The 13,142-nt window shown below is 52.3% G+C and overlaps 1 protein-coding gene across 2 annotated transcripts in view; it reads left to right on the top strand.

Annotated features, from left to right (window-relative positions):
- Nucleotides 1-13,142, top strand: part of LOC142249982 (complement factor H-like) — a 375,145-nt gene that overhangs the window by 264,071 nt on the left and 97,932 nt on the right. The window lies entirely within an intron of this gene.

Consider the following 13,142-nt stretch of genomic DNA (forward strand, 5'->3'; position numbering starts at 1 on the left):
CGCTTCGCCACTGCACACACGGCTAAATTGCAGGCGAAGCCCTTCTAGAACATTGCATGTGGCCAGAAGCGAGTAGAGCAGGCAGGCGGCGCGTCATCACACAGCACTGTGATGAGGTCATCACTCTGCACCTTATCACAATGCTGCGGACAACGTGGAGGTGGCGAGGACATGGCATCCGGCGGGGACAGGTAAGCGCTGTAAGCTGAAGACAATTGTCGGGGGGAGGTGAGGTGGTGGGGAGGCCCGCCTGCTGATCCCAGCCCGAGGGGGGCCAGCTAAGCTCTGCCTGGGGCCGCCCGCACACTCGCCGACTGCCGGACCGCAGATCCACTGACCACAGGCCCCACTGACTGCAGACCCGCCAGCCGCAAGCCCGCAGACTCGCCGACCACAGGTCCCGCCGACCGCAGACCCACCGACCGCAGGTCCGTCGACCACAGACCCGCCGGCCGCAAACCCGCAGACCCACTGACCACAGGCCCCCCCGACCATAGGCACTCCCGACCGCCGACCGCAGATCCGCCGACCGCAGGTCCACTGACCACAGACCCGCCGGCCACAGGCCTGCCGACCCCTGCCCCTGTCTTGCTTCAGCTAGATCAGGGGTGGGAAACCTCCGGCCCGTGGTCTCATGCCTCCCTGCTGTGAGCCTCCTGCATTCCTGCTCTGAGCCTCCTGCCTCCCTGCTGTGAGCCTCCTGCCTCTCTGCTGTGAGCCTCCTGCTTCTCTCCAGTGAGCCTCCTGCCACTCTGCTGTGAGCCTCCCTCTGCTGTGAGCCTCCTGCCTCTCTCCTGTGAGCCTCCTGCCTCTCTCCTATGAGCCTCCCTCTGCTGTGAGCCTCCTGCCTCTCTGCTGTAAGCCTCCTGCCTCTCTCTTGTGAGCCTCCCTCTGCTGTGAGCTTCCTGCCTCTCTCCTGTGAGCCTCCCTCTGCTGTGAGCCTCCTGCCTCTCTCCAGTGAGCCTCCTGCCTCTCTGCTGTGAGCCTCTTGCCTCTCTGCTGTGAGCCTCTTGCCTCTCTGCTTTGAGCCTCCTGCCTCTCAGTCCTGTGAGCCTCCTGCTGCTGTGAGCCACCCTCACTCCAGTGCTGTGTGCCACACACCCCCAGTGCTGTCTGTGCTCCCTCAGTCCTGTTTATGTCCTCCAGTCAGGTGTGTGCCCCTCTAGTGTTGTCCGTGCCACCGCCAGTTCTGTCCGTGCCCAGCAGTACTGTCCGAGCCCCAGCCCCTCCTGTGATGTGTATATGCCCCAAGTCCCTCCTGCTGTGATGTGTATATGCCCCCAGTTCCTCCTGCTGTGATGTGTGTATGTCCCCAGCCCCTCCTGTGATGTATATACATGTCTCCAGCCCCTCCTGCTGTGATGTGTGTATGTCCACAGCCCCTCCTGTGATGTGTGTATATGTCCACAGCCCCTCCTGTGATGTGTGTATATGCTCCCAGCTCCTCCTGTGATGTATATTAATGTCCCCAGCCCCTCCTGTGATGTATGTGCCTTCAGCGTCTCTTACATGATGTATATGATTTACCAATCTGTTGACATATATACTGGGAGGAGGACATATTCACCAGGAAGGGTCAGAAATCTGGCTGGGAACACATATACCTGCACGTGCCTGGGGGGTTGTATGTGTGTGTGTATATACATATAAACATACATATACAAGAAAGCCCACAGGATGGGACATATATACCGGAAGGAGGACATATTCACCAGGAGGGGCAGAAACCAACCAAGCTGGTAACATATATACCCGCATGTTTCCAGGAGAGGGATAAATAATAATAATAATTGCAATATACAGTGTATGTATATATATATATATATATATATATATATATATATATATAATATATAAAGCTGAATGTGTGTGTGTGTGTGTGTGTGTGTGTGTGTGTGTGTGTGTGTGTGTGTGTATGTCCGGGATTGGCATCCGCACCGTCGCAGCTACAGCCACAAAATTTTGCACACTCACACGTCTGGACCCCGAGAGCGTCATAGGCTATGTTTCGAGGAGAAATTTTAACCCCACGCTTTACAGTTATTCGCCAAAAAACCTGCCTCCATTAAAGCGAATGGAGCTGGGAGCCACAGTGCAGCCAGAACTTCAGAAGAATGCACAGCCACGCCCTTATATGGAATGTTGGCGTGTTACAATGCAGCCAGGGAAAGAGACAGACACAGACAGGGAAAGAGGCAGACACAGACAGAGTAAGAAACAGACATAGACAAGGTAAGAGACAGACACAAAGAGACAGACAGACAAAGAGACAGACTGACAGGAAAGAGACAGACAGGGAAAGAAAGGGAAAGAGAGAGACAGGTTAAGAGACAGACACAGGTAAAGAGACAGACCCAGACAGAGAGACAGAGACAGACACAGGGAAACAGACAGACAGGGAAAGAAAGGGAAAAAGACAGACAGTGTAAGAGACAGAGAAAGACAGGTAAAGAGACAGACAAAGAGACAGACACAGGGAAAGAGACAGAGGGAAAGAGGGAAAGAGACAGACAAGGAAAGAGAACGAGAGGGAAACAGACAGACAGGGAAAGAGACAGACAGGGAAAGAGACAGACAGGGAAAGTGACAAAGATAGATAGACAGACAGGGAAAGAGATAGATAGACAGACAGGGAAAGAGATTGAGACAGACGGAGAAAGAGACAGTCAGAGACAGACAGGGAAAGAGGCAGACAGACATAGAGATAGAGAGAGAGACAGAGAGAGATATACAGAGGGGGAGACAGACAGAGAATGGGAGAGAAATAGAGAGACAGTTACTATCCCGGGCAGCAGTTATTAACCTGGGTGAAGCCGGGTAGTACAGCTAGTGTGTATATATATATATATATATATATATATATATATATATATACACATTTTTCCAAGAGTGGCAGTGAGAGTGTGGAAGGTTTGAGGGGTGGAGGCGGAGCTGGGGTGGAGCCTAGGCGGAGTCCCAAGGGGGCCCAAAAATGTTGCCAGTATGGGGCCCTGAAATTCCTAGTAGCGGTCCTGGGTACAGCTCTCCACTGGCAGAGCTTAGGCTCTCAGGGAGGTTTGGAGTAGTAGTAATCTTTCAGTGGAGCACTGGGTGGGAGTAGGTTAAGAAAGGGAGCGACACAGGGGTTGCAATCAAAGTTCTTTACTCACTGAGCTGTCACCGCTTTTGGACTTCTGGACTCCGCTGTCATGGGCTCCAGCCAATCCCGGATAGTTCGGAGGTCAGAACAGGGGGTTTCTCTGTGAGTCCTTCCTCCCTGCGCCGTGTTGTGTGAGTCCCTGTGGCTTCAAGCTACGCTGGGACCCGAGTCCTTGGATTGGCTCCATTCCTATCCTGTATGGCAGGCAGCGCAAGTCCGTTACTGGTGCTGCTCTTGTGTCACGACTCCTGGCTCTATATGTTGCTGTGCCCAAGGCACTTTGTGTAGGCCAGAAGACTTGAAATCCTCTGCCACGCAGGATGTACAGTGCCCATCAGCCTAGGGCTCCACAACCTGATCTGTGCACCCGGTCCTGAGGGAGCTATGGCGCAGCTCTCACCTCATTGACCGTGTTCTCCCCACATCTCACTTGTTCCCTGTTGCCGGCTAACTGCCACTGACTGCTCTCGCTGTGTGGGTGTGTGTCGCCTTACTCCTCATTCTGAAGCTCCACCCCCCAGGTTGCTGAACTAGTGGGTGGGAGGTCCCTTACCTCATCGTGACTGTCCAAATGACCCTACCCTAGCCCAGTACCGGTAAAAGGGCAACTAACTGTGTGTTGTGTGAGTTGTGGTTTACCGACAATGACCTCCTCCTTACCCGTGATGAATACTGCACCTCCATAGGTGCAGTACCCTGTGGCGACTGAAGCCTCAGGGGTGCCACATATGTATTTCTCATTTCTATTTGGTTTTGACCCTAAATATCTCCTGTGCCTCACTTGCCTCTCTATGCTCAGAGTATACTGTTCTGACTGCTACTTTGCGACTCTTGACGTATCTATAAGGGATAAACGGGTCTCCAGTGACAAACTTCCCCTTAATTTAAACATATTAGTAACGACACAGACTCCAACTTTATTGCCGAATGGCCACAGCTTTATTCAACAGTATATATGTACCAAACTTGTGGCTCAACATGCCACCCCATTAACACCTGAACCTGTACATATATACATATTCTCCACAAAATGACACCTGATAGGTCCATCCGAGAGCCAAACCATCATTCCTATCCCCCGGCCGTAACCTCCAACCGGCCCAGGGGACCACCTCGGCCGTGACCAAACCGACCCGAGGTGTAGGGTAATTAACGTTCCATCGTTAATTACCCCTCCCCAGAACCTGCAGGACCTCCGCCTACAAGTTCCCATCCAACTCAAAGCCACTCCCCCTGAGTGGCTTCATACCAACAAACCTACTGTCGGTACACCAAACCTCTCTGAACGGACCTATCACCCCGCTGTGACAACAACTCAAAAGAAAACAACATTCCTTTTTTTTCTTTTTTTTTTTTTTTTTTTTTTTTATATATTTCACATTTATTTTCCATTTTTTATTAATTTCTTTTTCTTTTTTTTTTTTTTTTTTTATATATACTCGTTATTCTTTTTATAATATTATTATCCTTTTTATTTATTTATTTATTTATATATATATATATTTTTTTTTTTTTACATTATTGCAGGGCGGGTGGGCGGGACACGCTGTCTGTAGGTCAAAAGGGGGCAGTGACCTCTGCACAGCCCCCTTTATACGCACACACCAACCCTCCCATATCCTGTCCCTCACCCAATCCCTTTTCCCGACTCTCCCACCAATCAGGCAGCCCCTATGTGCCTCCAACCTTAGCACTTAACTCTTTCCTACCCTAACCCTCCCGATCGTCATGGGCCTGTTCACCCCTATGGGGCTCTCTGGCCGTCTTGACGTATCTATAAGGGATAAACGGGTCTCCAGTGACAAACTTCCCCTTAATTTAAACATATTAGTAACGACACAGACTCCAACTTTATTGCCGAATGGCCACAGCTTTATTCAACAGTATATATGTACCAAACTTGTGGCTCAACATGCCACCCCATTAACACCTGAACCTGTACATATATACATATTCTCCACAAAATGACACCTGATAGGTCCATCCGAGAGCCAAACCATCATTCCTATCCCCCGGCCGTAACCTCCAACCGGCCCAGGGGACCACCTCGGCCGTGACCAAACCGACCCGAGGTGTAGGGTAATTAACGTTCCATCGTTAATTACCCCTTCCCAGAACCTGCAGGACCTCCGCCTACAAGTTCCCATCCAACTCAAAGCCACTCCCCCTGAGTGGCTTCATACCAACAAACCTACTGTCGGTACACCAAACCTCTCTGAACGGACCTATCACCCCGCCACAGACCGGCCAAGTGACACCTTACTTGGCCCGGGCCCCCCACACCCCCAATGCTCGTTCCTTTCCATCCTTCAAACCCAACTTCCACAAATCCAACCGCCATCCATGAGAATGGACCCCATCACGCCTCAAATACTGCTCGGTGTACTTCTCCAACTCCTCGAATCGAACCACCAACCTCCGTTCCACTCTCCAAACCTGCCCATCGCCCGGTTCCATTTTTCCCAGGCCCTGTTAATCCGATCCACTCCTAAAACGCCACTGCCTTCGGGCTACCATATCGGACCTCACAATCACCATGCCATGGAACGCCCTCCACAAATGAAGTAAATCCAACTTGCTCTCCCTTTTAACTCCCACACCATCCACACTCCAAAGTCATTCCCCCCCCACCTGCAGCATTAAAACCACAGGTTCCTTGTCAATACGGCTATAATACACCAATTCAGGGCGAACTCTACTCCAAGTCATGCCCCGAACTCCGAGCCATTTTTTTTACACGGGCTTCCTACATCGCCGCTCCGTACAAAGAGACTGCCCACCAAACCGTCCTCAATAAAGGACCCCCCCCTGTCACCAAACATCACCTAATCAGATGTGGTCTAATATACCAACGAAACCCGGAGGAATCCCAGCTCCCAATCCACCGGGTCCCATCCTCACTCAGCCCCCCCACTTAGCCGCTTCGGTCGCTGCCCCAATCCGAAAGGAGTGGGACCCATAACCCTTGGCTACTCCCCCGGCCTTTACTAAAGCCTTCTTCAACACTGCCATACTGGACTCACGATAAGGCATATCCATCCACATGTCTAAAGAAACACCGGGGTAGCCACCCCACACCTGCAAGAATTCCACCACCTGACCCACTGGGCATAGGTGGTGCCCTGGCAATTCAAACAATGTCACCAGACGTCCCCCACCTAATTGGTCTGTCTATCGAAAACCATACCGGCACTCACGCCATCCTTACCAAGCGTAACAACCTCTAATAACAGCCCGCCTACCGCATGCCTGGCAGGGCTACCAAATTCTCTGATGCAGAAAGCCCCGAAAATGCCAATACGAAGGCAACCTTAAACAGCCTCGTACCTAATCGGACGAGCATATATCCCCCAACCACATCACCAACCAATCAACGACGGAAACAATAGTGGTCGTCTCCTGTCTCGCGCCCACGCGTCCTTTGAAAACCCTTTATCCCCCACCGCACCAGAAAATCCTTTGCCACGTCCCGAACCCCTTGCATTTTAACAAGAAGGCCAACACCGCCCAACTTGTAATCATCACCGAAACGGACCGGCCTGCTGAAAAAATCCCAGCTAATCAATGACAAAAAAACCCCAGCACTCAGCCTGTCTAACCAAGCTCCATAAAAGCCGCCTTCTCCAATTCCTCCCATTCTCGCCACACAGCCTGACATCGGCACAAGTAGCCTCAGTCACCGGTCTCCTGATTCCCTCAAATGCTACCCGACGCCAGGTAACACAGCCATGCCGGGCATAGTTCTCCCACCTTGTCCGCTCCAGGCACCCTTCGCCTGAACCTGTTGAACTGAAACCGAGAGCGCATCAGCCACTTCACTTTGCACTCTGGGCACATGCTGCGCCACCACGCACCTGTTGGGTTCTAAACAACCCAACCCAGATGTCTCAAGTAGCACACCACCGGGAGCGATTTTGAAGACCATGAATTGATCGAAATACACCACCACCATGTCAGTACAATGCACACCAAGCTTCTTGCCCGCAAATTCTGGGCCCCAAAACTCCAATACCACTATGCTGGGGGAACATTTCCACCAGCGCCAAATATGTCACAAACCCCTTTTTCCACCCAAAGCCGTGGCCATTAGCCCACACACCGATGCGTCCTAAAATTGCCCCAAAACCTGATGCCCCCGCCGCATCAATAAACAGCTCCGGCTGGCTATCTGATACTGCCCTGCTCACCCATAACGTCCGTCCGTTGTATCATTCAAGGAATGCAGCCCCACACCAGCAAACCTTCTTTCATTGTCATTGACACTCTGACATATAATTTGTAGCAATCACCCCTGCCATTGCGCTCGCCAGACGCCTGCTAAATATTCGCCCCATAGGCCTAGTGCGACCGGCAAAATTCAACTTCCCAAGGACCGACTGAAATCCTGTAACCGCACCTTCTTAGCCCAGTGCAACAACTGCACCGACACCTTCAAACACGCAGCTCGTCCTCCGGCAATCGGCATACCATAGCCACCGTGTCAATTTCAAAGCCCAAGAAACACAAGGACGTCACTGGCCCTTCTGTCTTCCCCCGTGCCACCGACTCCCCAGGCTTCCTGCAATGCGTTCTCATGTAAATAACAGCAAGGAACAAACCGAGGAGCCCACTGGGCCCACGCAAAAGAAATCATCCAAATAGTGTATCACTGAGTGGACACCCGCCCCATCCCTGACTACCCATTCCACAAACGAACTGACGCTTCAAACTAAGCGCACGAAATAGAACAACCCATGGGCAGGCACTGATCCACATAGTATTGCCCATCCCACCTGCACCCAAAGGTGCAAAAAACTCTCCGGGTGCACCGGAAGTAACCGTAAAGCTGCTTCCACGTCCGCCTTGGTCATCGGGGCCCCTTGCCCACTACCCACACTAACTCCCACGCCTTGTCAAATGATACATAACAGACTGCCGGCACTCAGGTGAAATCCCGCCGTTCACCAACAACCCAGCCGGGTAAGAGAGATGATGAAGGAGCCGGTACTCGTTCGACTCCTTCTTGGGTACCACTCCCAGCAGCGAAAACCCTCAAGTTGGGGGGTGACGGGTCCTGGACCAGAACCCGCCATCCATCCCGCTCCACCTCCTTCTGCAGCCTTTCCGTCACCACCTCCGGATGTCCTTTTTTGGACCCCGAATTACCCGGGCGAAACACCGGCGCCCCAAAATCAAGCGGAACCCGGAAACCTACCATAAAACCCGTAGCAAACAGCTCCGCCGCCCGGTCATCCGGATATCTATTTAAATAGGGACGCATCCCTCGACCCTCACTAGCGTCCTTCCTGTTACCAAAAAACCTTCCCCCGACTTTTCATTCCCCTTTTGAAACACCTGTCCAAAGAGTGGGAAAAAATTCCACAACCGGAACACTCGTGTTTGAACCGACACGCTGCCCCCAAACTTACATTGCCCCTCACTAAATTTACAACACGCCCCTGCACCCGGGCCCCGTGCCCCTGCACCCGGGCCCCTGGCACCACCTCAAAAAGGGGGCTGCGCCGGAGCCGTTATCAAGCGCATCCCCAAACATATCTTTTTGTGTTCCACCAGATGCCCGGCCGCGTAGCCTTCCAATGCCAGTTAGTAAGCGTCCTCGGGATCAACCTACACCTCCCCCTTTTTTTTTTTTTTTTTTTTTTTTGAACCTCCTTATCTCTTAGATTCACTTGCCTTCACCGTATCCAAATTAAACTTTCCAAGGGAAGCAGTGAAAATATTTCCCCATACTCCCTTTTTCTTATCTACTCCCTCACCTCCTTTTTTAAATGCCCCCCTAACGGACTCCCAAAGCACCCGTAACTTCGCTCCGTGCCCTATCATCCAAACGCACCACCTCATCATCCTTTTCCACTTCCTCGCTAACCAACGCCACGGCCGCCGCGCCGTCCGCCTGACCCGCAACGACCGCCGGCACAACCTCCTAAGTCTCTACCTCGCGCACCGGTACCACCGGCAGCCACCCCGACCGTGGGACCCACCCACGCCCCCCGCCAGGGACCCAGGCCCGCTTCGACCTGACCGCCCAGCCGACGATCCCTACAACACCCTTAGCAGCTGCCCCCAAAACTCCGCCCCGGGTAACCCCGACTGACCGACCGCACTAAACCCCCGGCAAACCACTCCCCGCGGTGGAACCCCCGTCCCCGCTAACACTACCCACAACATTAAACATATTGATTGTTCTCTCACCGGGCTGCCTCTGAACCGAATCCGGAGCAGCCGTACCGCGAACATCCTGCTGCCGTTCATCCGTCCTGCCGCCTCCTCCGGTCCTTCTTCCTCGCCCGAATAAGAGGAGCTGCTGAAGTCCGCTGGGGGGACCAGCGAGGGGACAGCCCGCACCTTGCGGCCGTCAACCCCCACGGTCACCGCACCCTGCTCCTCCGTGCACCTCCTATTTGTCATCTGTTTCCTGCCGCGGAGCGGCGTCCTGCCGCCATCCTTCTTTGCTGCCCCCTCCTGCTGCACCGCTGTAATCTCTGTAGCCTCCGGTGGTCCCCCTCCCTGCCGACTGCAGGAAGGCCGTGCCTCTCCGTCCGGATGCCAGGAACACCCCCCAGCCTGATCCCTGCTGGGAGGTACCGTAATAACCGACCGCCGCAAGGGCCCTGCCGACCGCAAGACCCTGCCACCAGCACCCTCCGACTACCGCTCCGATCCGTCCCTCCATCCATGCTCTCTCCCCTGCCGTCTGCAGGGAGTCTCCCCGTCCGCTCTGTGGTGCCGGGCGCCACCCCCAGCCCGCACCTCACTGGGGGCTGCCGCTGCTCTGGTCCGTGGCCGTGCAGGCCGCAGACCGGCAGTAGGCCTCGCATAAGCTCCGCCCACCCCCGGCCCGCGGAATCTCCGACGAGGATTCCTCCCGGCGGCCGGAGACACGTCCAAAGGTGAGGTGCACTCCGCTGCCCCGGAGGGTCCCCGAAGGGGCTCCTAAATCTGTCTTCTCCCCCCCGACGGGGGAGTAACGCTCCGGCGGTCGCGCCCGCCGAGCGTGCAGCGCAGCTCCGGGCGCAGGAGCAGAGAAGCCGCTCCAGCTCTGCAGACGCGTCCTCGCCGATGTCCTCAGATGCTCCCCCCCCCCCCCAGCTCCAGCTCCAGCTCCAGCACCGCCACCATTCTTCAGTCAGGGAGGCAGCAGCGCAGGGGGGACACGCTGTCTGTAGGTCAAAAGGGGGCAGTGACCTCTGCACAGCCCCCTTTATACCCACACACCAACCCTCCCATATCCTGTCCCTCACCCAATCCCTTTTCCCGACTCTCCCACCAATCAGGCAGCCCCTATGTGCCTCCAACCTTAGCACTTAACTCTTTCCTACCCTAACCCTCCCGATCGTCATGGGCCTGTTCACACCTATGGGGCTCTCTGGCCGTCTTTTACTGCTGACTATTGACCTTTTACTTTTCCCTACCTGTCTTCTGCTTATGTCGCTGCTTTATGATCCACCTACTGGACTGTGCATGTCCTGCCTCCTTCTCCTGCTATTTGGTGAATCATGTCAGGATTGTTTGCACCATCGCTGGATTACCTGAGGGAATTGTGCCATGTAACTGCATGCCTTACATCTCTTTTTCATCATATTTACCTCAAATTGACCTCCTGATGAACCGTGCTTGCGGGGAAACATGTAGAGGCAATATCATCCACATTTTTATGCAAGAACCACCAATAATCTGTGGCAAAACAGGACACACAGGGGACTGATCATCCATTTGTTTCCACCATCGACAGAACTGTTTTCCTCCACTTTGTGGTTAATTGTGAGAAACTTCTTTTATCTATATTGAGGTTAAATACTGTTTGGTACTATGTGATGACACTGTGTTATTATACTTGTATTTTGCCATATAATTGTTTTTTGCTATATCGGAAATTGGTTCTTTCATTTTTTGCTTGCTGGTATCCAAGGGCAAACGGAAGGAATCTTGTGGTGATAGTCTATACTTATTGGAGGTATTATACTGTTATACACCTGTGTTGATGGTGTGGTTTTATGTGTGTTTTGCACTTTCTTATTTTTGATCTAATAAATAATTTTGGGAATATTTGTGAGTTCCATCTCTGACCACACCTGAAATAAAATGGCAAACAATGACCATGATTTGTGATAAGGGCAATCCCAATCGTTGCACAGCATTTAAAAGGGGAAGACTAAGGGGTGCTTTGCACGTTGCGACATCGCTACTGCGATCTCGTCGGGGTCAAATCGAAAGTGACGCACATCCGATGCCGGTAACGACGTTGCAAAGTGTAAAGCCTAGAAGCACTGATAAACGATCGCAAAAGCGTCGAAAATCGGTGATCTGTGTAATGTCGGTCATTGCCATAATTTCGCTGCAGCGACAGGTACGATGTTGTTCCTCGTTCCTGCGGCAGCACACATCGCTGTGTATGAAGCCGCAGGAGCGAGGAACATCTCCTTACCTGCGTCCCGCCTGCAATGTGGAAGGAAGGAGGCTGGCGGGATGTTTACATCCCGTTCATCTCCGCCCCTCCGCTTCTACTGGCCGCCTGCCGTGTGACATCGCTGTGACACCGCACGACTCGGCCCCTTAAGAAGGAGGCGGGTCACCGGCCAGAGCGATGTCGCAGGGCAGGTAAGTGCGTGTGAAGCTGCCGTAGCGATAATGTTCGTTACGGCAGCTATTACAAGATATCGCATCTGCGACGGGGGCGGGGACTATCGCGCTCGGCATCGCTACAATCAGCTTGCGATGTCGCAGTGTGCAAAGTACCCCTAAGGGCTCATGCGCACGTAACTGCTAAATATTCTGCAGCGATTTGACAGCACATGTGCACGTCAAATCGCTGCAGAAACACTGCATAATGGATTCAGTTTTTCTGTAAAAAAAAAGTTGATTTCCTGCGCTATGGCTGCTGCCTCCACCATAGACAGAGTGGGAGCTGGATCCATAGCACACGGAATAATTGACATGCTGCTTTTATGAACGCATGGATTTGGGTCAAAATGTTAGCACCAAAATCGCTGTGTTCATAAAAGCAATGTGCGCATGTGTCATGCACAATCTTCATAGATTGTGCAGGGGACGCAGGACGCATGCATTTATGCTGCAGTGCAATACGCAACGTAAATGCATGCAATTACGCAACATGCGCACACAGCCTAAGGCTACATGCGCACACTGCATCTTTTTGTGTTCACAAACTGCAGCCAAAACTGCACCTTGTCAGAGAGAGCCTGGAAGTGTCACAAAAAATGTTTGTAATTGTAGGTGCGTTTTTGCTGCATTTTCGGTGCGTTTTTGGTGCGTTTTTCACAACGTGTGTTTTTGCTTCGTTTTTCTGACAAATGTTGACTAAAACGCAGGAAGAATGAACATGCTGCATTTTTTTGTCACAAACTTTTGACAAATAAAACGCTGAAAAATAAACTGCAATGTGTGCATAGCAAATCTGACTTCTCATAGACTTTGCTGGGAAGTCAGATGTCAAAAAGTTCTGACAACAAAATTGCACCAAAAACGCAGCAAAAAACGTAGCGTGTGCATGTAGCCTAAGGATTCTTGCCTGGTTTATTTTTTTAGATAATCCTGAGATCTAAACATTATTCACCCAAGTTTACAAAAAGCATAGCATGCTACACACATAGGCCTAGGATACTATTTCCAACCATTTGCCAAGAAGGGAAGGGCCTTCACCAAAGCTTTTCCTATGGCTATGTGCCCATGGGAGTTCGTACCTGTGGATATATCCGGAGGTATGTCCGCAGGTTTCCCGCAGCAGCTCTCCGGAATCCGCAGCTATCCATTGTTGCAGTATTCCAGCTAAATATCTGTGGTAAACCTGCGGACATTCGTGCAACTTTCCTATGGAAGTCTCAGCAAATATCTCCATAGTGGAGAGGCGGGATTTCCGCAGATATTTCCGCAGGAATAATTGACATACAGTTACATGCACCTGCGGGACATCCACAGCATATTCCGCAGCCGCACATACCGCAGCGTGGACACAGACACTCCACATGTCCAATAGGATAACATG

This window comes from Anomaloglossus baeobatrachus, chromosome 8 (assembly GCF_048569485.1).
Source record: "Anomaloglossus baeobatrachus isolate aAnoBae1 chromosome 8, aAnoBae1.hap1, whole genome shotgun sequence".
Lineage (NCBI taxonomy): Eukaryota > Metazoa > Chordata > Amphibia > Anura > Aromobatidae > Anomaloglossus > Anomaloglossus baeobatrachus.